This window comes from Xenopus laevis, chromosome 1L (assembly GCF_017654675.1).
Source record: "Xenopus laevis strain J_2021 chromosome 1L, Xenopus_laevis_v10.1, whole genome shotgun sequence".
Taxonomy (NCBI): Eukaryota; Metazoa; Chordata; class Amphibia; order Anura; family Pipidae; genus Xenopus; species Xenopus laevis.
The window spans coordinates 27,222,683-27,248,466 of NC_054371.1; the positions used below are offsets into that span (position 1 = coordinate 27,222,683).

Genomic DNA, 25,784 nt, shown 5'->3' on the forward strand with positions numbered 1-25,784 from the left:
GGAGCAAGACGACTTGCATTCCATATGCGTCCATCAGACAGTTCATATGTGTATGGTCCTCGCTGGCATCTCACTTCAAGTGGTGTAGTAAATTTAGATTGCCCTTGTTTCAGTATTCCTGGTTTCTTAATTCTGAATAAAGATCCAGGCTGAAAGTGTACTTTTCTGGCACCACGTTTTCTGTCAGTATAAGCCTTGCATTTAGCTTGTTGATGTTTCACAATGTCAGCAGTAAATGATTTTGTAGGCACAGTATTTTGTGGAAGTTTGATGTCTGCAACATGTAACTTAGTGCGCATCTGTCTGCCATGTAATAATTCAGCTGGAGATGATTGGGTTGTTGCATGGCACGTTGCTCTGTAGTTATGTAGGAACTCTGTTGTAAATACTTTCCAAGATTTCCCAGTAAGATTTGCTATCTTTAGTGCTTCTTTCAGACTTCTGTTGAACCGCTCGATTTCTCCATTTGCTTGTGGGTAATACACTGAAGATTTCCTATGCACAATATTCCTCTCTCTCAGAAAGGATTCAAACTCATATGAGACAAACTGTGGTACATTGTCTGATATTAACTCCTTTGGATTACCTTCTCTGCTGAAGACTGTAGACAAATGTTATTACTGTAGCTGATGTTATATGAGAAACAAATGCAATTTCTGTCCATTTACTGTAATAGTCTATCAAGGTTATAGCAAATCTGCAGTCTATAGGAGCATCTGTAAAAGGACCCACAATATCAATAGCAAGTTTTTCCCATGCTGAATCAGGGAATGGTACTAGTTTTACATCTGGTCTCAACTTAACTTTGTTAAGTTCTTTGCACAACCCAGTGAAGTGTTGCTTTGTGGTGAAATTTTAGACACTGGCTGTGTGGGAGGCACTGGTGCTGTAGTAATGAGACCATCAACTAATTGTAGATTTAATGCAGCAAAGAGATCCCTTCCAAATATAGCAGTACCCTTATTCACAATGTAAAAGTCACATTTTGAAGTATTTGATTCAAATTGTACAGTCACTGGCAAGCAACCAAGCACAGGGATTGGATCTTTTAAGTAACTGACCAGTTTCAGGGCAGGTGCAACAAGCGGATCTTTTGCAAAGTGTTTCAAGAAAATATGCTTTGGTAGTATAGAAACAGCTGAACCTGTATCAAGCATCAGGTTAATGGAGTGTCCCTTGTCAGCAGAAGCAGTACTGACACTGACAGTGCATATAAACTTGTCTGGAAAAATGTAGCAGCTTTATCCACACTTAATACTGTGACATTTGTAGTAGTGACTTCATGAACATCTTTAGCAGAACTACGGCAGATCTTAGCAAAATGTCCTACTTTTGTGCATTCACTGCACTGTTTAGCTTTTGCAGGACATGTAACATGATTTGCAGTGTGTTGTGTTGAACCACAGCAAAACAGTATTTTCTATTCGTATTTGCTGTATGGTTTTGCAGTGTAGGTGAATCCCTTTCCTTAGCACTGTATTTTGCCTGTGACTGTGCATTATTAGGCCACAGTGCTGAATTCACAGTCTGTACATTCCCAGCAGTTCCCTGACTGAGAGTTTTAGCCTCTGCCACTGCTGTTTCAAATTGGCTAGCAACTGTAATAGCCTTTGCAAGGGTTTAATCCTGCTCTAGGAGTAGTCTCTCTCTAATGCGAGGTGAGTTTGTTTTTCCCACTATTTGGTCTCTTAGCATTTCATCTGTTAGATTCCCAAACTCACAGGTAACAACCAGCTGCTACAAATTGTTCTGTGGATTCGCCATTATGTGGTCCACGTTGGTGGAATTTATATCTTTCAACAACCACATTTACTCTTGGCACAAAAAGTTCTTTATAGCAGTAAGACCAGTTACATAAGTATCATCAGGTAATGGTAATGTATAGAATATACGCTGTCCCTCTGCTCCCAAGCAGTGAATAAGTAAAGCATGCTTTCTAGCAGCAGAAATCTCTCCTTCGTCAGCAGCAATAATGAAATTTTCAAATATACGGATCCAAGCAGTAAAATGTATGGTAGACTCAACAGGGTTTGGAAGAAAAGGTGCAGGCTACTGCAGAGGTAGAAGAGCCATCCTTGTCGCCAATTGTTATGTTTTGGGTAGCCGAGTATGAGTAGAGTATAACAGTGCTTTATGAGCAGAGTCATGCAGGCATTACACAACAGTAAGCTTTCACTTTTAAGCTACCTGGAAGTATGCACAATATAAGTATGAGCACAGTGACATCTACAGGCCATTTGCATGAGCACCACAGAGCTTTTAAAAAATTAGGAAAACCAGACCTTTTTAGAGAATCGTGAAAATAATCGAAATTCGATTGTCAGTGACTGAGCCCCTAACTGTCAGTTGTTTTGGTTTCTCCCCCTTTACTGTGCCTTCCTATTTCAGCTCAATCACAAATGAATTCTATTTATGGAGGCCTTAAGTGAACAATTCAATACGGTGCCAGGTCCAGATTGGCAGAGGGGCTGCTGAAAGTGACGAGTCACTTTTGATGAGTTAAACTTACCCGCTGAAAAGATTAGAGAAACTGCAAAAACATTTGTGAAATTTCACCAAGCATGTTGCCAAATGCATTGGAGTCAATAAGGCATTTTTTCTTGGTGTTTTTTTTAGTTAAATTCATTAGACTCAATGGGAATTTTGCCTACATTTTTTTTCTCGCATCAAATGCAATCGAGTAAATAGGCATTTTTTTCCCTGTGTTTTTTTCCTGCATAAAAAAACTAGTTTTCTTTTTTTTATAGTAAAACAAACACGTAGATAAATTCTAATGCTGGAAAAGGCTGAAAAATACGGAAAGGCTCTCTTATTTTAATCAAATAATACTTTTTTTTTAAATGATTTCATTTTTCTATGTAATAATAAAACAATACCTTGTACTTGATCCAAACTAAGATATACTGTAATTAAACCTTATTGGAGGCAAAACCAGCTTATTGGGTTTATTCATTATTTAAATGATTTTCTAGTAGAATTAAAGGACCAGTAACATCAACATTTTTTTTTTTTTAAAAAAATTGTTAGTATACATTGAAGAAGAAAAAAACACCAAGACAAATTAAACTTTAAAATTGCAAAGCCTTTATTAAGAAATAACTTACTGAAACTCCGCTTCTGCTCCTCTTCAGAAAAGGCAACAGGGCGACGATCCATCATGCGCGTTCGATTTCTCCTTCCTTGCTATCTCCTATAGTGAAGGCAGGGAGGATCGCCTTTTCTGAAGTGGAGTGCAAGCGGAGTTTCGGTAAGTTATTTGTTAATAAAGACTTTGCGATTTTAAAGTTTAATTTGTCTTAATGGTCTTTTTTCAATGTATACTAACAAAAACGTTTTTAATTTTTTGATGTTACTGGTCATTTAAGGTATGAAAAAATTATGAAAAAATCCATTATCTGGAAAACCACAGGTCCTGAGCATTCTGGATAACAGGTCCCATATCTGTAATGCCATTGGCGTTTAGTCTCACATTTTTTTCCTGGCAAAAAAATGCTTGGTGAAATTCTAGCACATATTCATGCCAATTTTTTTCTCCATAGGAAGTATCCAGAGCTATATATATAAATACCTCCTGCTTCAATGCAAGTAGAGCTCCCTATGGCACTGCCAAGGACCTTTGCTGTCTAGGGGGGCTGACAATTGGAGCTCAAGAGCACCTGGAGGGCAGCAAGTTACCCAGCCCTGGTCTAGTGGTTCAGGACAAGAGGCTTATTCATTCTTCCATCTTTTCTTCAGTTTCTAGTAGCGCCGGGCATTTTCCGCAGGGAAGAAAGGCAACTTGTAAATATTTGCCTGATAGGGAAAAGATGTTGCAGCTGTCAGAGTCACTTTAACAGCTCTATTTAGCATGACTATAGCGTTTGTATGGAAGGTATATGGGCCTGTATTCATTAAGCGCAGCCCAGCCATTTTGTTGTTTGGGAATGAATTTGGCTTTTGTCAGCTGATATAAAACGTTGCATGCATGTAAATGGTTTTTGTCCCTTAGCCCGGCACTTCAAGGGAATGAGTTCCAGCTACACGTCTCCCATTCTGTCAGTTCTGTGTGGAGTTGATAATAGAGATTTGTTCTGGTTTGGAAAGCTATTACCTCTGGTTAATGCAACTTTCCCTTCTGGGCTCTGCTCTCCTGGCAGCCTGTACGAATGGAAGGCTCTTTTCTGCAGGAGTTTAGAATGAATGCATGCCGGGGATGTTATCCAGTCTCTGTATCTAATATGTTTTGAAAAGTCTTCAATTTAGTTTTTTCCCCCAAAACTGTTTTTTTTATCATGAATTCTGTTATTATTATTATTTAACCTTACTAGATTTTAGATCAGTGATCCCCAACAGTAGCTCGTAAGCAAAATGTTATTCACCAACCCCTTGGATGTTGCTCTCAAGGGCCTCAAAGCTGGTGCTTATTTTTTAATTACTGGCTTAAAGGGGAAGGAAACCTAGTTGGCGCAAAAACCCTCCCCCCCCTCCCGTGTGTTCCGACACCGGCGCCCGTTTGTGACGCCGGCGTCCGTTTTTCGAAAAAAAAATTTTGACGCCGGCGAATTTTTTCCGCGAATTTTCGCGGGAGTTTCGCGAATTTATTCGCTGGCGGCGAATAGCGCAAATTCGCTGCGAATTCGCGCCTGGCGAATAAATTCGCCCATCACTAACCATCTTTCTTGGAAAGGATCTTTCAAAGAAAGATCGTTCAATTCAATACACACGTGCAGAGCTGAATCATCAGATATTCAGGTAGAAACAATAGAATTCTACCTGTATCTGACAATTCAGCACTAACAATGGACAATGTTCTGATCCCTTCAAAGGCACCCGTTCAAAATTTTCCGTTCAGCCTGATCGACGAGCCGACTGATTTCCAAGTCTTCTGCTGATATCGGACGGCTCTTTTCCCACCACGCACCGAATATCCTACGAAAATTAGTTTTGTACGAAATTATCTGTGCGTCTATGGCCACCTTTAGGTACTACATTCAGGCTATGGCTCTACATAATACCTCCCCCCAATATCTGTTCTGAGACCCCTTGTCACTGCTTCTCTTCTCCAAGTATTCAGGATTATGTGTTGGCCTCTGATACTGATCTTTTTACCCCCCAAAATGAATCTCCTTGTGCAAACAGTATAGTGCTGTTGTTCTACAAGGAACAGAAAGACTGGGCTGAACACAAATTTCATTCATATTTGACAATAAATATAAATCTGTGGATGAGTAAAACTAGCCCACATGGGCCGCTGAACTGTATCAAGTTTAATTCTGAATTCAGAAGTATTTACTTCTCTGGGTCTTACCAAGAATCTTATACAAAGCTGGGAAAGCCTGTGATTCTGCTCTATAATATTAGCATAATAAAAGGAAAACATTCACTCATAAGTGTTGCCTCTCCTTACTCGCTCTGCTTTTAGGAAATTGGACCAGCTGGGTTGCAGACGATTTTATCCACCAGGATAAAATCTGCAGAATGGAACAGTTTCATTTTCTCCTTGTCGTCTCAATGAGGTGAAATCATAATAAAGGTATGAAGCCATAGACACTGATCTATATAAGCTCATACCATGAGATGTCTTTGATGCAGTTTACTAAATTTAAAGTCACTGAACTCTAGGGGTTGTCTAATACATCTTTATTATTTTACTCTTCTCGTTTTAAGATAAATCATGATTCATTTGTGACTGTGAGTTCCCCAAACTAGCATATAGTATTTCCTTGCTGTGATACAACAGACTGATTCCACCAGGATTCAGTGATACCATGACCTTAATAAATAATTTGTTTCCGAGCAGTGGGGTTTTATCTGTTACAAATAGGGCCGATTCTATTACATCCAAGTTTTGGTAAATCACAAAGCCTACAATAAATAAAAATCATCTCTGGTCATAAAGGGCATCATAAAATGCATATTTTTACCCATAACTTAAGCAAGATGTATGGCTGCATGGACTTAATTTCATAGAAGCATGTTCTGGATATTGAGTCGCATTCCTAATGGAGACTGAAGTGTTCTCTTTAAAGGGGAACTATTGGGAAAATGAAAATGTAATATTAGCTTCAGCATATTGAAATAAGAAACTTTCAAAATACAATCAGTTAATCATTCTGCATTGTTTCTGAAATGATCAAGTTTATCTTCACTATTCCTTCCTCAACCTCTGTCTTCATTCAGGAGTTGAGTGTCAGATGAATGATCCAATATATCTTATAGGGGGGCTGCTTTTGCCTAGAAGATGTATTAGAGCTCACTCTATTAAACTCAACAGACATCATGGGGCTCATTTATAAACACTGGGCAAATTTGCACCTGGGCAGTAACCCATAGCAACCAATCAGTGATTAGATTTTTCCAGCCAGCTACAAGGAGAACAATGAAAGCAAACATCTGATTGGTTGCTGTGGGAAACTGCCCAGGTGCAAATTTGCCCAGTGTTTATAAATGAACCTCCATGTCTCTCTACATGCAGGATTTGTGCAAAAGGCAGTTATGTTTTTAGATTGTGTCTTTATTGTGAACTCTAATTCATCTGCTAGGAAACTACCCCCCCATAAGAAATATTGGATCTAACTGTCGGTGTTTATCTGACACCCAACTGCTGCATGAAGACAGAATAAAGAGAATAAAAAATAAATAAAAAATTAAAAGAAAAAGACAGATTTTTTTTTCATTTTTTATTTATTTTCCCCGGAGGAAGAGTGTTTTTGGTCGAAACACATTGGGCTAATAATATTTATATTGTATTTTTTCTTTGTAACTTTTTACCTTTATTTTGAATCAGAGCATGCAATCCATCACCCAATTTTTGAATAGTGACTGCTTCGCACCCATCGAAATACTTTGCCAGGCGAAAATTCGCTTAGACAACGCTAACTTACTAAAATGCGAAGTTGCATCCTGGCCGCCGAATGCTGGCGAATTTTTGCTAGCGGTACTTTGGCAATCAAAGCATAAATGCGATATCGTTGGCTAATTTGTATACGGTGGGAAATTGCCCAAAAAAATTTGTACGGACTTTTGCAGCCTATCACTCTGAAAAAAGGAAAAGACGCCAGCTTTTTTTGGGACTTTATGCACTCCAATGCACTTCGCCTGGCCTGACCTGGCGAAGGCAAGTTTGGCGAAAGAGGTAACGTTCAGTAAAATCCACATCTTAGTGAATTAGCGTAGTAACGTCCATTAACCAGAGCGAAAATTCGCTCGAGCGAATGAGCGCTAGCGTCTCTCTCTTTCGCTAGCGAAGTTACACCTGTGCCCGTTAGTAAATTGGCGAAGTGCCTGAAAGTGGTAACACTGGCGAATTTTCGCCAGCGTTAATACTTCACCCTTTAGTAAATCTGCCCGCGAAGAGAGAGAATGAAGTGAGACAGATGCTGAGAGAGGGATAATAAACATGATTATTTCAGAACCCGGAAGGAATTTTTAATTAATTATATTTAGAAAAATTTTTATTTCAGTATAAGGACGCTTAAGTAAATTTTTTTATTATTATAATTTTTATACAAATTTTTTGTAATATGAAAAGCAAACAATAACGGTCTCGGTATTGAAGTAAGAATTGCATCATACAAAGGGCACTTTAAGTTATTTTTGAAGAACTGGAAGCAATTGCATCAACAACGCCCCTTTGTCACCACTATTCAGGGGGAAAATGCTGTATTGTGGGGAAAAACATGGTTGATTGCACTCGAAATTTTGCAATTTCTCTCTGCACTTGTGGCTGTACATGAGCCTTATGGTCTTTATGGCTCCATAACTTGGGCTCCAAGTCATAAATTCAAAAATAAGCTCCTGCTTTGAGGACACTGGGAGCAACATCCAAAGGGTTGGTGAGCAACATGTCGGGGATCACTGGGCTAGTGGGTGATTTTAGCCCAGCCAATTTCAGAATTGGTTACACCATTAAATCTCAAAACCTGCATTGGTTAAATCACAATGTAAGGCTACTGAGAGAATAATCTTTTTTGAAAAATGAAGTCATTTTTTTTTAAGCGGGTTGACAGATCACAGCCACAAAGATATACATCTAAAAGCTAAGCAGGGGCATGTTTATAATAAAGCACATATTTTAGGTTACTTGATCCTATTTGATTACAGCTTAAGAACGCCCTGTAAACTTATTGGGCAGTATTTATTTTGAGACGTTACTCGCTGTGAATCTGGCTAAAAAAAAAAACATAAATAGATTTATTGCGAAAGAAACTTGCAGTAGGACTTGTCTTGCATGTTATCCTTCAAATGCATTCTTCCCTAATGCTATTTGTATGAGTTAGCCTTTCCTATAAAAGTCAATCTATTTGTGGAGAAGAAAGTTTGTACATGATATCTGTAAACAATTGCAGCAGGATTAGATGACATTTTATTCAGCCCTGATTAAGAATGCTTTATTGTTTCCATATGCTGTTTTCCTGGGGTTTTTTTAATGCTATTTTTTTTTTTTTTTTTGGGGTCTTTTTTTTCAGTGTTGCTATGCCAGCCCCTAATTGTTTGGCTTATACACACTGTACTAACTAAATAATGCTGGAATGCAGGGTTAGTTCATCCCTCTTTGAAAATATTAATACAGGACATTTGATAAAAATTTGAAACATTAACAGTAATGGTAATATTATTTTCAAATTATATTTCTAAGCACTCATCATGCTGGATACACACAGATCATGTTCTCAGATGCCGAGTGCAATCTGGCCTAATATGTTAAAGGGGGATTTAAGCCAAATTATATAATTGTTCCTAATACAAAAAAATATATAATTCTAAGCAACTTTGGAATATACATTCATTACACATTTTCCATTGCTATTTATAAATGTAATTGCTAAGGGAAGCATAATTGGTTAATTCAATTCTCTATTGCTGGCCCTGACTCTTTAAAAGGGTTGTTCTCCTTTAAACCAACCTAGTATGATGTAGAGAGTGATAAGAGAAAATCTGCAATTGTTTTTCTTTTTTTTTTTTTGTGGTTTTTGAGTTATTTGGCTTTTTGTTCAGCAGCTCTCCAGTTTGCAATTTGATTTGCTAGGGTCCAAATGACCCTAGCAACCATGCATTGATTTGAATAAGAGACTGGAATATGATTAGGAGAGGCCTGAATAGAAAGAGGAGCAATACAAATTAGCAATAAAAATACATCTGTAGCCTTACAGAGCATTTGTTTATTAGACGGGGTCAGTGACCCCCATTTGAAAGCTGGAAAGAGTCAGAAGAAGTAGAAGGCAAATAATGCAAAACCTATAAAAAAAGAAAAAAAATGTAAAAATTGAAAAGTTGCTTAGATTAGCTATTCTATAACAGAGACAGACAACAATTCACCTCTTCTTCGGGCGACTAATCTCCCCAAACTGCTGTCGATTTAGATTCTAGCACTCGAAGCAATTCGTTTTCCGAAGTCGCCCGAAGTAGTTAACTTAGAGGTGAAACACATTTTCTTTCATTCTGCACAATATTATTTCGGTTGATATCGCCTTTAAATGCACTGAGGCCATTGATTGCCACTTTGGACAGTCAATTGGCTTTCGTTTTGGTTCTATATTGCCAAAGGCTGATCAACCAAACTTATCCCAGTCCAAAATGTACTGATCTGTACAAACTGCCTGTTCAGTGGATGCCATATTACAGTTAGGGATGCACCAAATCAACTATTTGGATTTCGGCCGAATCAATGAATCCTTGGTAAAAGATTCATCTGAATACCGAACAGAATCCAAATCCTAATTTGCATATGCAAATGAATATTAGGGGCATTTGCATATGCAAATTAGGGTCAGGAAAGGGAAAAGTGGAAAAAAAATTTCTTTTGTGACAAAAAGTCACGTGATTTCCCTTCCCGCCCCAATTTACATATGCAAATTAGGATTCAAATTCGGTTTGGCCAGGCACAAGGATTGGGCAAAATCCAAATCCTGATGAAAAAGGCTGGATCCTGGCCGAATACCGAATCGAATCCTGGATTCGGTGCATCCCTAATTACAGTGCAGTTTTCATCACCCATACTGAATATCATAGGCAAAAGTTTGCTGGTCTTTGCCTTGGACAACAAAGGACACAAATATTGCTTGAGCCAAGTAAATATGTTGATGGAAGATAGGTGGTTCACCTTTAGGTTAACTTTTAACCTATTCTAAGCAACATTTCAATTGGTCTTCATTATTTTTTTAAAAATACTTTTTAATTATTTGCCAGATATTAACTGTGGGTCACTGACCCCATCTAAAAACAAATGCGCCGTAAGGCTACAACTATATTGCTATTGGTACTTTTTATTACTCATTCTATTCATTAGGGAGGCACCGAATCCACTATTTTGGATTTGGCCGAACCCCCGAATCCTTCGAGAAAGATTCTGCCGAATATCGAACCGAATCCAAATCCTAATTTGCATATGCAAATTAGGGCAGGGAAGGGGAAAACATTTTTTATTGCCTTGTTTTGTGACAAAAAGTCACTCGATTTCCCTCTCCGCCCCTAATTTGCATATGCAGATAAGGATTTGGATTCAGTTCAGCCGGGCAGAAAAATCCTGGATTTGTTGCAACCCTACTATTCATATTCCAGTTATATTCCTTATTAAAATCAACGCATGGTTGCTAGGGTAATTTAAACCCTAGTAACTAGATTACTGAAATTGCAAACTGGAGAACTGCTGAATAAAAAGCTAAATAACACAAAAACTATAAATAATAAAAAAAAACACTGTTATGTTCTGAATCTCTACCATCTTGCTGTGAGGAATGTTTGAGTCTTACTCTATTAGCAGTTATAAATATGGGATCCGTTATCCAGTAACCTTTTATCCAGAAAGGTCCAAAAACTATCATAGATTAAATTTTAATCCAATTATTAAAATTTGTAAAAGTTATTTCCTATTTCTCTGTAATAAAAAAACAGTAACTTGTACTTGATCCCAACTAAGATATAATTAATCCTTATTGGAGGCAAATCCTATTGGGTTTAATGTTTGGGTAGAATGATTTTTTTGTTTTTGCAGACTAAGGGTCAGTCCACACTGGGCGTTTTGGGGAGATTTGGTCGCCTGGCGACTAATCGCCTCGTTTTTGCGGCGACCAATCTCCCCTTCCCTGACTCTGCGCCAGCTAAGATGAAAAAATGCAGGCGCTAATCACACGCGGCGGTTCGTTTTCCGAAGTCGCCTGAAGTTGTCTCACGAGGAAACAGAGTCAGGAAAGGTGTTTGGGGAGATTGGAGGAGCGGAAGCGGAGTTTAAGTATGTTATTTCTCAATAAAGGCTTTGCGATTTTAAAGTTGAATTTGTATTGGTGTTTTTTTTTTCTATGTATTCTAACGATCTATGTATAAAGTCAACAGGGTGACGATCCATTGTGCAGCGCTCAATTTCTTCTCCCTGGCTATCTCCTATAAGGAAGACAGGGAGGAGAAATCGAGTACCGCACGATGAATCGCCTGATCGTTTTCTGAAGTTATTTCTTAATAAAGGCTTTGCAAATTTTAAAGTTTAATTTGTTATGGTGGGTTTTTTTCGATGTATTGTAACAAAATTTTTTTGATGTTACTGGTCCTTTAACAGACCTGTCTTTGCTGGGGAACTAAGACTTGTCTAAAATTGTTTAGTAACAAACCAGGAGTTAAGCAAATGCTGCTTTCAATAGCAAATGTTTTTACAAATAACTTTAAAAGCACTGAAAATGTATAATACATGTATATTGGAAACTTGCTTGAAATTATGTTTTCTTTTATTGGGCAAATTCTTATTTTGGGGTTGACTTGCCCTTTAAACCCTTAGCACAATGTTTAGTAAAATTATTTTTCATTAAAAATCTAGGAAATTCTTAGATGGCAGTATCCCTTTAAATGAGTACGTAACTTGCATATGTACACAAGATGCTCAGCTCCATGTTTTTCTCATTTGCCTGATTGCAAAAACATGACTATTGCATAAAAAGCCTTCATTCTGCCTTTATATATATATATATATATATATGATTAGCATGGCTAATTACAGCAACATTATTATTATTATTATTTTGTATGACTTTGGGCAGGACTAAATTGTAAGGAAATGCATTATTAACAATGATGTGAATTATTAAAACATCCCATGGGGTTAGGAAACGATTCCCTAGACGGGATTCAGACAGAATGGACTTAATTGTAACAAGGAAACACGCAGGCAATGCTTTTAATTTTTGCTTATTTATTAGATCCTTCCTGCAGCAATCATGTCTTTACTTCTGGTCATAAGATCAGGAAGGAGACAGTGGGGTTCATTGTCGCAGTGGAAGGGGCTGCATTACACAGTTGTCTTTCTTTGCCACGGTGAGTTCGTTTCTCTATTCATTTTGATATCTATTCCAGAAGCAGACAAGGATGGTGTTACATATTCAGGGGCGATTCTTGCTATTATGCCGCCTGAGGTGGCCTTCTTTCGCCGCCCCCACCCCTCCCCACGGCACTAACCTTTATAGCGCCGAAGAGGGCAGGGGCGTTCCGCGACGCTTAGTGCAGAGAGCGCAATAGCGCTCTCTGCACTAGAAGAGCCGAATTTCCGGTTTGAAAACCGGAAATTCGGCTCTTAGTTACCAGGAGCGGCATTTTTGCCGCCCCTGGCAACCAGGGGGGGCGCTGCCGCCTGAGGCGAGTTTCTCAACTCGCCTCATTGGTGAAACGCCCCTGTACATATTCTAAACCCATCAGGTCCCCAGGGGGCAGATTTACTAAAGAGTGAAGTGACTAACGCTTTTAGGCACTTTGCCGATTTACTAACGGGCGCAGGCATCACTTCGCTAGTGAAAGAGACAGACGCAAGCAGTGATTCCCACTCGGCAAATTTTCGCTCTGATGAATGGACGTTACTCCGCAAATTCACTAAGATGCGAATTTTACTGAACATTACCTCTTTCACCAGACTTGCCTTCATTAGCTCAGACCAGGAGAAGTGCACTGGAGTGTATAGATCTTCCTCAATCTTCTGTTACTTACATCATATTTTTAATGGAAAAAGTTTCTAAGTACCAAAAAACGCTGGCGTATTTTCCTTTTTTCAGAGTGATAGCCTGCAAAAGTCCTTAAAATTTTTTTGGGGTAACCGGGTTCCCCCATATATTTTCTAACATATGGAACATAAACTAGTGGGCTCATGTGTAGGGCATTATAACAACTCTATTTTATTTATTAAGGTTCCCTGGACTTGTGTAATTTAATGTATGTGCTGCAACATATACGTCCATTCAACTTTAAATTTCCCGCCGTATGCAAATTAGCCTGAGCGAAGACCTCGAACGAAGTTGCGCTAGGCATAATTAAACGCTAGCACATCTTCGCTTTGATTGCAGAAGTAATGCTAGCGAAAATTAAACTGTCAAAAACGAGACGCCGGCGGCCCAAATTCTCCAGCGAGTATAAGGATTCCTTGAGCGAAAACCCGCTCGTGCTCTCGCTGAGGCTGTTGTTCCACCCCTGAACTGTACATAAAACATATAATAATTATAACAATAACTCTGTTAAAACATATACCTGTCATGTAGCATAGCAGCTAAGCAAGCTGAGAAGACTCCATACAATGTCGACTGAGCACACTGAACCATCTGGAGAGCTTGGTTTCTTTAGGCAATTGTAGCCTGTGCTCCCAAGGCGCCACTGTTTATAGCTTGAATATGACTTACATGTGCATACACTATTATAAATAGGAAACAGCAGCTCTACGTTTTGTGCATTAATGTCGTCTTTCATCACCCAGTTACCCTTAAGCATCTCCTTTCCCATTGTAATTTGGGCTCAATGCAAAGCATTAGTGCCATTAATAAAAACTAATGGTTCCACTTAAAACAGGAGGTCAGTTAAGAAAAAAAAATAACAATGCCTTCTTTTGAGCTCAGCTTTAGCTGTTTGTGCTGTGTTTTGAGTGAAGAAAGAACAAGTCTATGTTATATCATACTAAGGCAAATCCTATCAGCTCTTGTGTTAAAAGTGGAACTGTTAAACAAACACATGTCATTTATTCCAAATCTTTTCGTCTGCTGACAGCAGGTGCTGTTATCACAGTAGAATGTAAGCTTTTTGAGTAAGCAGCCCCTCCTAGTGTGGCACCAGGACTAATATTTGTTACAGTCAAAGTAAAAATAAATTTATTTTCTATAGTCACATTTTCCCAAATGCCATTTATATGTGCCTATAGGCAAACCCAGCAACGTAACTACAGTGCTTCGGGACCCCTGGAAAAAAATCTTCATAGGGACTGGCCCCAGTGGCGTAACTACCAGGGGAGCAGGGGGTGTGATTGGGCCAGGGCCCGCACCCCCTCAGGGGCCCCCGGCAGCTCGTGCGCCACTGACTTCTTTGTAATTCCGGGCGGTTCCGGGTGTACGGAGGGGGGCGGGGGGCCTGGCTGCATGTCCCGCGCCAGGGCCCGCCCCCTCCAGTTACGTTACTGGCCGGCCCTGCACTTCCCAACCCTGCACCACCCACTACCGGCACAGTCCTGAGTATCCCCTTCTCCAGCCAAAAGTAAGATAGTGACTAGGGAAGGGGTGGGTCCCACGTAACTGTAGGGGAAGGGGTGGGTCCCACGTAACTGTAGGGGAAGGGGTGGGTCCCACGTAACTGTAGAGAAAGCAGACCCTGTGGTCTGGGCCCCCTGTGACTGTGGGGTCTGCTTCCTCTATAGTTACACCACTGTGCAAACCCAATATTAAATGCAAGTATCCCACATGGACTTTACTGAGTAAATATGTGTTTGCATAGAGTATTTATTTATTCATACTGTATTTTTGTTCATAATTCCCTGCCCCAGTGATATTTAAGTTCTCTATCGTGTTCACATTAATTCACATTAATTAAGCAAGATCCGAAACTTAATAAAAAGAATTTGAAAAGAAAGAAAAGCAAGATCCATTCAATCAGGAGCTAATTAGTTTGTCTGTAAGTTGTTGAAGTTATGGTGGAAACTGGGTAAAAGCTTACAGATTGTCAAACTCTGGACCCCAGCAATTCAAAATAGAAACAGTAACTTCTGAGACACCATATACAGTAGTTACATAGTTAAATGGATAGATAGGGTTGAAAAAAGACCAAAGTACATCAAGTTCAACCCCTCCAAACGAAAGCCTGCATCCATACACACACACACACACTGACCCCTCCATACACTCACATGAACTATATATATCATCTATATTAATTGTAGAGTGTAGTATCACAATAGCCTTGGATATTATACTTGTCCAAGAAATCATCCAAGCAGGGCTGGGCCGTGCAGCACAGGCGCCCTAGGCAAGGCAGCCGTACGTGGCGCCTGTTTACCGTTGCATGCGCAAGGTGGAGCTTACGTGCGCATGCCTTAATTGAGGCGAACGCAGGAGCGCAAAAAGAAGAAAAAAGCAGAGAGAGTCGGGCACAGAGGGGACCGGACTGGGGGTAGGTGACAGAGGAGGCACATGCCTGGTGCCCCCCAGCTTTGCGCCCTAGGCACGAGCCTACTCTGCCCTTTGGCCCAGCCCTGCATCCAAGCCCCTCTTAAAGTCATTAACTGAATCAGCATCACAACATCACCCGGCAGTGCATTCCACAACCTCACTGTCCTCATTGTGAAGAACCACCTTTGCTGTTCCAGTGGGATGTTCCATGTCTGTCGATACCATTATTTCTATAAATTGTCTAGTCTTTAGATTGGACGCATCAGTCTCCCTAATAACTGTGTGGGTCAAATGGAACCGATCATCTGAAAAAGAAAATCGGGCCTATAGATAACACCCTGCCTTTCTGTATGTTATAGAAGTGGTTCACCTTTAAGTTAAAGTTTAGTGTGTTATAGAATGGCCAATTCTAAGCCAATTTTCAATTGGTCTTCATTATTTATTTTTTATGTTTTTTTTTTTAATTGTTTGCCTTTTTCTTCTGACTCTTTCCAGCTTTCAAATGGGGGTCATTAACCCCTTGTAAAAAAAACCAAATGCTCTGTAAAGCAAATTTATTGTTATTGTTTGTAGCTGCAGGGAAAACTCTTGCATTTTTGATACTGTGGAAAGCAAGGGTTTTCCCTTTCCTGCCCTGTGTAATCTCTTTTCTAGTTGCCGAATCCTCTGTTACTGTGCACCAGGCTGCAAAGCTTTGGGGTTAAGGCCCTGTGCCTGCTCTAGTTGTTCAATATTGTTACCATTGTATTCAGTCACTTATTCAAATCAATGCATGGTTGCTATGGTGATTTAGACCCCAGCAACCAGACTGCTGAAATTGCGAACTGGAGATCTGCTGAATAAACAGCTAAATAACTCAAAAACCACAGATAATACAAAATGAAGACCAATTGCAAATTGTCTCAGAAGATCACTCTCTACATCATACAAAAAGTTATTTCAAAGGCGAACATCTCCTTTAAGGAAGAAGGGATTTCCTTAAAAAGATGAACATGGACAAACGGCCCATTATTAAATTATTCGCCCATGTCCAACCCAAGTGCCATATGTCTTCGAACAATTTAGAGCAGCTGCTTTTTTAAATGACCTAAATATGTCCTTTATGGCTTTATGCCATTCACAGTTGTTTAAAATGTTTCACTGTAATTTCTGTAACAACAACAACAAAAAATCTCTAAAATATGTGGGGGTTTTGACTTAGTTTCTATTGCTAATTAGCAAATAATGACTTGTTTAAAAAAATATGTTTTGAGCTTATGAGTGAAATAAAAAGCAGATACTAAAGAATAACATGAAGGAATTAGTGCCAGGAATGCATTTTATTCCAAAAATGGGGTCCTTGCTGCACCCCTGCTGCCCCTACAGTCTCACCACTGCTTCTGAATATTGATTTGCCCCTGGGCAGAGATGCTACAGAGGGGTGCACATCCATATAAGGATCTGAATGCCATTTGGAATTCTTTATCTTCAAGGGGCACATTTACTTAGTTCGATTGAAGGAATAGAATAAAAAAAACTTTGAATTGACAATAATTTTTTTGGCTACTTCGACCATCGAATTGGCTACTTCGACCTTCGACTAAGACTTCGAATCGAACGAATCGAACTAAAAATCGTTTGACTATTCGACCATTCGATAGTCGAAGTACTGTCTCTTTAAAAAAACTTCTACCCCCTACTTCTGCAAGTAAAACCTACCGAGGTGCAATGTTAGCCTATGGGGAAGGTCCCCATAGGCTTTCTAAACTTTTTTTGGTCGTAGAAAAAACGTTCGATCGATGGATTAAAATCCTTCGAATCATTCGATCGAACGATTTTTCGTTCGATCGAACTAATTGAGACAAATCCTTCGACTTCGATATTCGAAGTCGAAGGATTTACCTTCGGCAGTCGAATTTCGAGGGTTAATTAACCCACGATATTCGACCCTATGTAAATCTGTCCCCAAATGTCCTTTATTGAGATCACTCTTGTAACATTTTTGGCCAAAATGAATATCAATCCTGACATATGAAACCCTGCAGTTATGGAAAGCTTAAATAAAAGCAGTATATGAAAAAATGTGAATCTACATCACATGTATCGACCTTCACGGTCACCCCTGGTTTACATGGAATAAACCTACTGATGTGTTAACTGGTTTCTGATTAATATCACTCTAGTATGTGTGTGTGTGTGACTGTTAGGGGGTAATTTATCAAGGTCCTAATTTAACTCAGTATTTCTAATATCAAACTTCGAGCAACTCCGAATTCCCGAATGGACCTTATTTATGAAGAAAAAAGCCCAAGAAATTGGGTCGGGCACAGAGCCGGGCCGCGCTGGCCAGGCACCCTAGGCAAGCACTGCCTCTCTCATAACCCGCGGATCAAGCTTTTCCACTTTGGGGGCCCCCTGACAACGGTACTACCTTCTACCCTACTGGCGGCCCTGCACACCTCCCAACATTCATATCCAGAACATACAGTATAGGCAATTTAGGTCTCTCTCAAATGAACTATGGACAGTTAAACACAGCAGTGGCCACTCTACCCAATTTCTACTAAGAGTTACCTCTATTATAAATCATCAGGACTGTTCCAACTAAACAGTAGCATTTCAGCGGTACAGCTAGTGCTTCGCGTATGGACTGCTGCAAGGCCACTCTCAGGGGGATGCCAGATCCTGGTCCCTGTAGCAATATAAGAGACACCCTGTAGTGAAGTAGGTAGGGTTGCCACCCGGACGGTATTTTACCGGCCTAACCGGTAAAACACCTGCCAAGGCCGGGGCCGGTATTACAAATTTACCGCCAATGTAGCTGGCGGTAAATTTGTAATAACCTTCAAAAAGACCGCTTGGCCTGCCCCAAATCCCTTGTAAAACTTACTTGAAATCCGTCCTGAAATCCCCATCGCCGCAGTCATGCCCCCTTTTGCGTCATAGTCCCACCCCTTTTGACATCACACCCCGCCCCTTATATTCCCACCCCCACGAGCCAGTTATACATTTAACCGCAAGAAGAGCAGCGAGGTCGGCCCTATACACTGTGTTACAAGTATACTCCAAATGTCTCATTATCCATGAACATGTAACTAATGTGGTAATAAGCGATGGGTGAATTTCTCCCATTCCTGAAACTCGAAAATTTATGCTTGCATCGATTTTGACACCGTTAAAGTTAATGGGCATCCGAATAATTTTTTGATGCCGGCGAATTTTTGCGTGAGTTTCGTAAATTTATTTGCCAGTGGCGCAACGCAGAAATTTGCAGTGAATTTACACCATCACTAGTGGTAATGTACATGTAAGAAATGGTCTTATGTTTCCTACTTTGTCACCTATTTCAACACAAACATCTGCTATGGGTTACTAGAGGCAAACGTTCATTTTTACAATAGCAACATAAAGCTATTTGGCATTTACACATATTTTGCACACCCTGTAGTTCAGGATCAGCTGGGCCAGTTAAAGTGCCAGAGGACTCAGGTCATAGAGGGTCCCAGTCAAGGTTAAATCCCACCAACCCTTTCATATTTCCAGCACAGGCCTACATAACTATGGAAGTACTGAATCCAGAATTCAGTGTCGGATTCTGCCTTTTTCAGTAGGATTTGGATTTGACCGAATCCAAGTGCCTGGACAAATTTAATCCTTAAAATCACCTGCCTTTTCATCGCACAAACAAGGAAGTAAAAAATGTTTTTCTTTCAATCTTCCTAGCCCTAATTTACATATGTAGATTACAGTTGGGATTCGGTTCACTGTTCAACCAAATCTTTCACCAAGGAATTGGCATCCAGCCGAATACTGAAATAGTGGATTATTTGCATCCTTATACATAACACCTACAACATATATCATCTGTATATAATGGGAGAATGGGCCCTGGATGTCATCTTCTCTGATGGGCCGTAAAGGGCCAAATCTGACACTACTTCTACTACTCACCCCTTAGAATTAGCACTTACCCCTTTGCCACTCCTTGCAGAGATCAACACACTAGTTGGCACGTGGGCAAAGAATGAGACACTAGCTGTGGCCTAAAGCAGGGAATGTTGCTATTTCTTCCTTTCCAGATGAGACAAGACCCAAATACACTTCATTTGTTGTTTCCTTTGATCTTAAATGAGATTGTGCTATGACTCATGACAGCCCACTTGCAAGTAATTTCTGATCACTAATATTAAAACTGTCTAGACTTTCTAACACTGTGACTGATTGTCATTACAGCGGCTTTGAAGAAATAAGATTATTTTAGCATGTTGTTCTGCAGGAAGCCAAACTGTAACACTAAGGGCTGGGACACACTGGGCGATTTGGGGAGATTTAGTCGCCTGGCGACTAATCGCCGCGACTTTCCACGACCAATCTTCCCCGAATGCTTCCCCTCTCTCTGCGCCTGGCTAAAATGAAAAATCGCCTGCGCTAATCACACGCGGCGATTCGTTTTCCGAAGTCGCCCGAAGTTTCCTCGTGAGGCAACTTCGGGCGACTTCGGAAAACGAATCGCTGCGTGTGATTAGCGCAGGCGATTTTTCATTTTAGCCAGGCGCAGAGAGAGGGGAAGCATTCGGGGAGAAAAGTCGCTGCGATTAGTCGCCAGGCGACTAAATCTCCCCAAATCGCCCAGTGTGTCCCTACCCTAACCTGCCGCACAGTGTTGCTGCTGCCTGGGAAACACAAAGACTTTTACTAGCGGTGATGCTATCGAGGCCACGGCTGCTCTTATTCTTTGTTTTTGTTTTTGTTTGCAATCAAAACTCGGATATGAGACAATCAGATGGGGTAATACAATAAACAAGATAGAGGTTCATATATAAGTTGGACATTTTTTGGGAGGCCTCTTTAATTCTTCAGTATTCTCCACCTTGTGCATATACTGCAAGTTACACAACCCATGTTCTTCTCTGGAGCTGTCCAAACAGGGCACTGGGGAGGTATTATTAATAATTAATACTGAACTAATAACAATTAATATCCCTAGTACTATCAATACAATTGTTCACATCCAAACAGAGGTAGGCCAAGGGGGGTCAATCTATACTTTTTCCATATAATGCAGCTAATTATATAGACTGAGGCAGTTCCTTTCAGATACTCAGCACAAATTGGAAATAATTATTTCCTAACGCAGTATAGCCCAGAACAGTCATTTCTATTTTCCCCCGTAGACACTTTATGAGCATTTGACTGATGAAAAGCCTATGATTGAATTACTGAAGCTTCACAAAAATGACAAAGCGACTCTGGGAAGCTAAGTGAAGAGAAAACAAGATTACACAAGTCCAACAATCCCAAATGAAATCATCAGTCTAATGATCCGTAGTCACATCCACACAATTGTAGGCAAAATTAATTTGTGGTTCACAGGATCACTTCATCAAAGCTGATGGAACTCACAAGTGTTTTACTTTGACAGTAGCTGAGGACATGGAAGCGGTATCCTGAATTGTTATTTTTACTGAATGGAAAAAAGGACAGAAGTTATTGAACCTGCATCCCGGTCAAAGTAATGACCCCTTATATGTTACATTTCATCCAATTAAATTATGGCAAGGACCATAATTTGGTGTATGTCTCTTGATTTCTTCCTTTATACCTATGGAATTTACCAGGACAATAGGTATTTTTAAGCATCCAGAGCTCTAAGATGCACTTTGTTATAGAAATACAGTCCAATGTGCTAAAGATGGCCACACATGAGCCAACCTGGTGTTAAAGATCAAACCATCATTGTTTGGTTTTGCCATTCATGTGGATGGCAAAGCATAATTGTTGCATTGCTAATTAGTGATGGGCGAATTTGCGCCGTGTGAAAAATTTGCGAATTTCGCGTGAAATCTGCGAAACGGCGAAAAATTTGCGAAATCGCACCGGCGTCTCGTTTTTGACGCCGGCGCCCGTCTTTGACGCCCGCGCCCGTTTTCTCGACGCCGGCGCCCGTTTTCCCGCAAATTTTCGTGGGCGTTTTGCGAATTTATTCGCAAGCGGCGAATTTGCGCGATTCGCCGCCAGCGAATAAATTCGCAAAACGCCCGCGAAAATTTGCACCTGGCGAATAAATTCGCCCATCACTATTGCTAATAGAAATACAGGGCTATTTGTATAGTACCCCCTGAGGTTTCATACACCCTTAGGCAGTCTAGTGCTATGGCCATAATGAACAAACTGCCAATTTATTGGTTACAGATAAGTTAAATTCGTTCGTTTAGTCGACTAATCGCCTCTTCTTTGGGGTGACAATCGGTTTCCGATTGCCTCACGAGGCGACTCCGGAAATTGAAGCGCCACAAATGCATTGCCGCAGGTGTTTTTTTCATTTTAGCAGGCGGAAGGCAGTTCAGGGAGATTGTCGGGCTGAAGAAGAGGCGATTAGTCGCCAGGCGACTAAATCGCCCCAAATCTGCCCATGTGCTAAAGCCCTTAAAAAATTCATACTATTCCAAACAACACAAAAGTGCTCCGTCCTTCATATTCAGGGTCTAAGTGTGAATTGCAAGCATTAGATGGCTTTGTTCTATCTTTGTTATGGTTAATTGGTAGTATAGCTGCATGTATATCAATGTATATAAAGTAGGGATGCACCGAATCTATTTTGGTTTTGGCCGAACCCCCGAATCCTTCGTGAAAGATTCGGCCGAATACCGAACCAAATCCTAATTTGCATATGAAACATAGGGGTGGGAAGGAGAAAACATTTTTTACTTCCTTGTTTTGTGACAAAAAGTCACACGATTTCCCTCCCTGCCCGTAATTTTCATATGCAACTGGCCGGGCAGAAGGATTCAGTCGAATCTGAATCCTGCTGAAAAAAGGCTTGTAATCATTACAAACAATGTTTTAGCATATTACATCAAACATAGTTGTAAATTTTAGCATACCACAAAAGCAGTGTCATCTGTCTACATACCCCTTGTCAGCCACGATAAAGGACCCGGAGGGGTCTGAAACGTTGCCCCTTTGTGATGTATACTTTGGGCTTCAAATAAATCACTGTCTTGGACACGATTGCAATTAACAGGTGTGCATCCGAATTTCTTCTGCTATTCACCCAATGACCCTTATGCGAGGGAAGGGTCTTCCGGATAAGCACCCTACACTTACAACAAATGTGTTGGGATCAGGTTGAGCTCTTCATGTTCGTGCATTGTACTTGGCCCCGTCCCTTTAAGACCGCCCCTCCACCTGCCGGTAAAGGTTATTTTAAAAGGTGGCAACCCTACCCCCACTTAATAGTGTCTTTGGAAGAGATCATGCTCAATAAAGAGAAAAGCAGGTATGGTCTGTGTCCCCCCAAAGGTAACACTTTCTTTTTTTTCACTTAGGATAGGACTGACGCATGGACACTGCCTTGTCGGGGCGCGTCAGCTTATGCATGCTTTGTACAAACTTTGTAACTAAAAGTGTATTTTTTAAAGAAAATTACAGTTCAGTTGTGCAAGAATATTTTTTAAGGGGGTTATATGTTGAGAGTGCTGGGGCTACCTTGTTTACTATGTAAATGAAGCCTTGCCCACGTGCACCCAATAAGAAAGGTTATATATATATATATATATATATATATATATATATATACATATACATATATATATATATATATATATATATATATATATATATATATATATATATATATATATATATATAAAATCCAAAAAGGTAAGGTGCACACTGGGATCCTTTGTAGCTTTTTTAAAAAAGATTAATTTTATTCAATACATGTTAAAAGGAGGACCTCCTTTTAACGTGTATTGAATAAAATTTATCTTTTTTAAAAAAGCTACAAAGGATCCCAGTGTGCACCTTACCTTTTTGGATTTTGTATGCAGCTGCAATTGGTAGCACCTGGGTCAATTGCTCCAGTGGTGTGCTGAACCGTTTGGATTATATATATATATATACAAAAATAGGCAAGCACGTGCAGTTCTTGAGAAAGGCTAGAGTGCTAGCCGAAACATTAGCAGTTTTTTTGCTGAATAAACACAAAAATCTTTTCTATGTAGGACCTGTGAGTGCTTGCCTATTTTTGGATACCTATCTTATTGTTTGCATATTGCACCCAGGCACATTGAACCAATAAGACGCTGTTTCCTATATATACCTATATATATTAGTTTTTTTTCATATATATATATATATATATATATATATATATATATATATATATATATATATATATATAGTATATATTGGGTACATATGCAATAGCATTTATTATACTTATATATATATATACTTTAAAGCCTTTAGAGTGCTCCCACAACCCCCCTGTTTTGATATTGTGTATATATATATATATATATATATATATATATATATATATATATATATATATATATATATATATATATATATATATATATATATATATATATATATATATATATATATATATATATATAGAATAAAGAAAAGACCAGCAACACCAGGGTTTCTGTGAGTAAAAGAGTGCATATGTAACCGACGTTACGTTTCGGTCCCCATTGGGACCTTTCTCAAGGTGAAAACCCTGGTGTTGCTGGTCTTTTCTTTATTCTATATACTAATTTTACCGAGCACCCAGGTAAAGGACTTGGAACGGAGTGCTGTCTACTACAACAAGATATATATATATATATATATATATATATATATATATGTAAATTTGATTTGTTCCTGATAAAAGTGACCATGATGCGTTGAGTGTTGGGAGAGGGGGGTAGAGACTTCTGTGAATGATGCATAAACTCTGTGAAATATATTCCCACTATATCAATAAAGCATAATAATATTTTGCGAGCAACTTGGTTGTTATAAATTTGGATCTAAATGCACCCCCGTGTGGACAAATGAAAGTTTATACAAGACTCCAGAAATATGAATGCCAGTTTTCAGTCACATGAGTGCGTTCTGTTTAAACTAGGAACTTGCAAATAATACTCCCCAAACAAGCACACGCCTGATACTATACAATGGCAAATGTTCTACAGTATATTACACTGACCTGACTGGTTATTGAGCCCGGCTCTGGCTCTGCCAGAGGACCTGTGCTATGGATCAATCCTCTCGATGATGTTTGTGGGAAGATCTGCACAATCTTGGCTCTTCCTGTTGTTAGGAAATATGTTACTATTGGTAACAGGACTGATGCAAAAGTGCACCTGTGTTAGTATATCACTTAGTATAGAAATCATTAAGCAATTATGAGAATCAAGTACATCATTTACTATACAAGAACACAGGATGTCCCTCTCCCTTTTTCCCAAATAGTTGCCATTTTGCCAAAAATACTAAACTTAATCGCCAGCACTACCGTCTTATGTCACTTTAGAAGCATCTTTACAGTAATTTAACTAGATTCTACAGGGCTCATTAATTAGGGCCTTGTGTTCAGTGCCAGGCCACGCTGGGCAGGCGCCCTAGGCAGGCCCGGCAGTAGCGGCGCCTGCACGAATTCGCGTGCACATGCACGAATTTGTGCTTACACTCGCGTGTGCATGAATTTGCGTTTGCGTGCGCATGTGCAAATTCAAGCTCGCGTTCGCATGCGCGAATTGAAGCTCGCGCAGAAGCGTAAAGAAGCGGGAAGAGAAGGGAACCGGATTTGGGGTAGACGACAGAGAAGGTACGTGCCTGGCGCCCTCCCAGCTTTGCGCCCAAGAAATGTGCCTACTCTGCCTACCCCTGGTTCCGGCCCTGCTTGTGGGCCCCCCCATACCTCCTGGGCCCTCCTGCAGCCGCAGGATCTGTTTCCTCTGTCTTACTGGGGACTTTCTGAATTGTTAACCCTGGTGAAGTTTTAAACCTACAAAAATTAAGCAGGGAGTGAGCAGCTTATTGGCCTGTCTATGGGGTAAGGTTGGCACCTTAGAGGTCAGGACAGGGCACTTAGTGAGTGACATTAAGGAAAGAGTTGTAGCCTTGGGGGTGGGTTGATGACATTTAGGGGCTGGCAGCAATATCAGGGACAAGGCTACATCATGACAGTCAGTGATTGATTGGATTCAGCGCCAATCAGGGGCGTAACTACCGGGGGAGCAGGGGGTGCAACTGGGCCAGGGCACACCCCCGCAGGGCCCCCCCTGCAGATCATGCGCGCTTCAGCCGTCTGGAGTCGGCTGCAGCGCGAGAGAAAAATCACACGGACGAGGGTGGGGGCAGGCCCGGCTGCACGGCCCGCACCAGGGCCCGCCCCCACCTAGTTCCGTTACTGGCGCCAATCAAGTCAGAGTCCTTTTCATATTTGACACCGAACAGGAAAACTATGTACAAACTAGTGATGTGCGGGCCGGCCGATACCCATTGGTTGGGCAGGTTCAGGCGGACCTTGCACCCTCCTTTCAGGGTCGTGACCTTCCACATGTCGGCTTCCGACTTCCATTTTGAACTTTTATAGATGCACGCCTCTCGCCCCGCAGACATCATCTGCGGGTCGGGTGGGTCTATAAA

General features: G+C 40.3%; 1 long non-coding RNA gene across 1 annotated transcript in view; it reads right to left on the bottom strand.

Moving 5' to 3' along the window:
- LOC108698028 overlaps positions 1-24,447 on the bottom strand; it is a 108,891-nt gene extending 84,444 nt beyond the window's left edge. Inside the window, exon 1 of the long non-coding RNA XR_001932540.2 lies at positions 24,340-24,447. This is a non-coding gene — a long non-coding RNA (uncharacterized LOC108698028). The remainder of the gene's footprint in view (positions 1-24,339) is intronic.
- Positions 24,448-25,784: the final 1,337 nt, after the last annotated feature.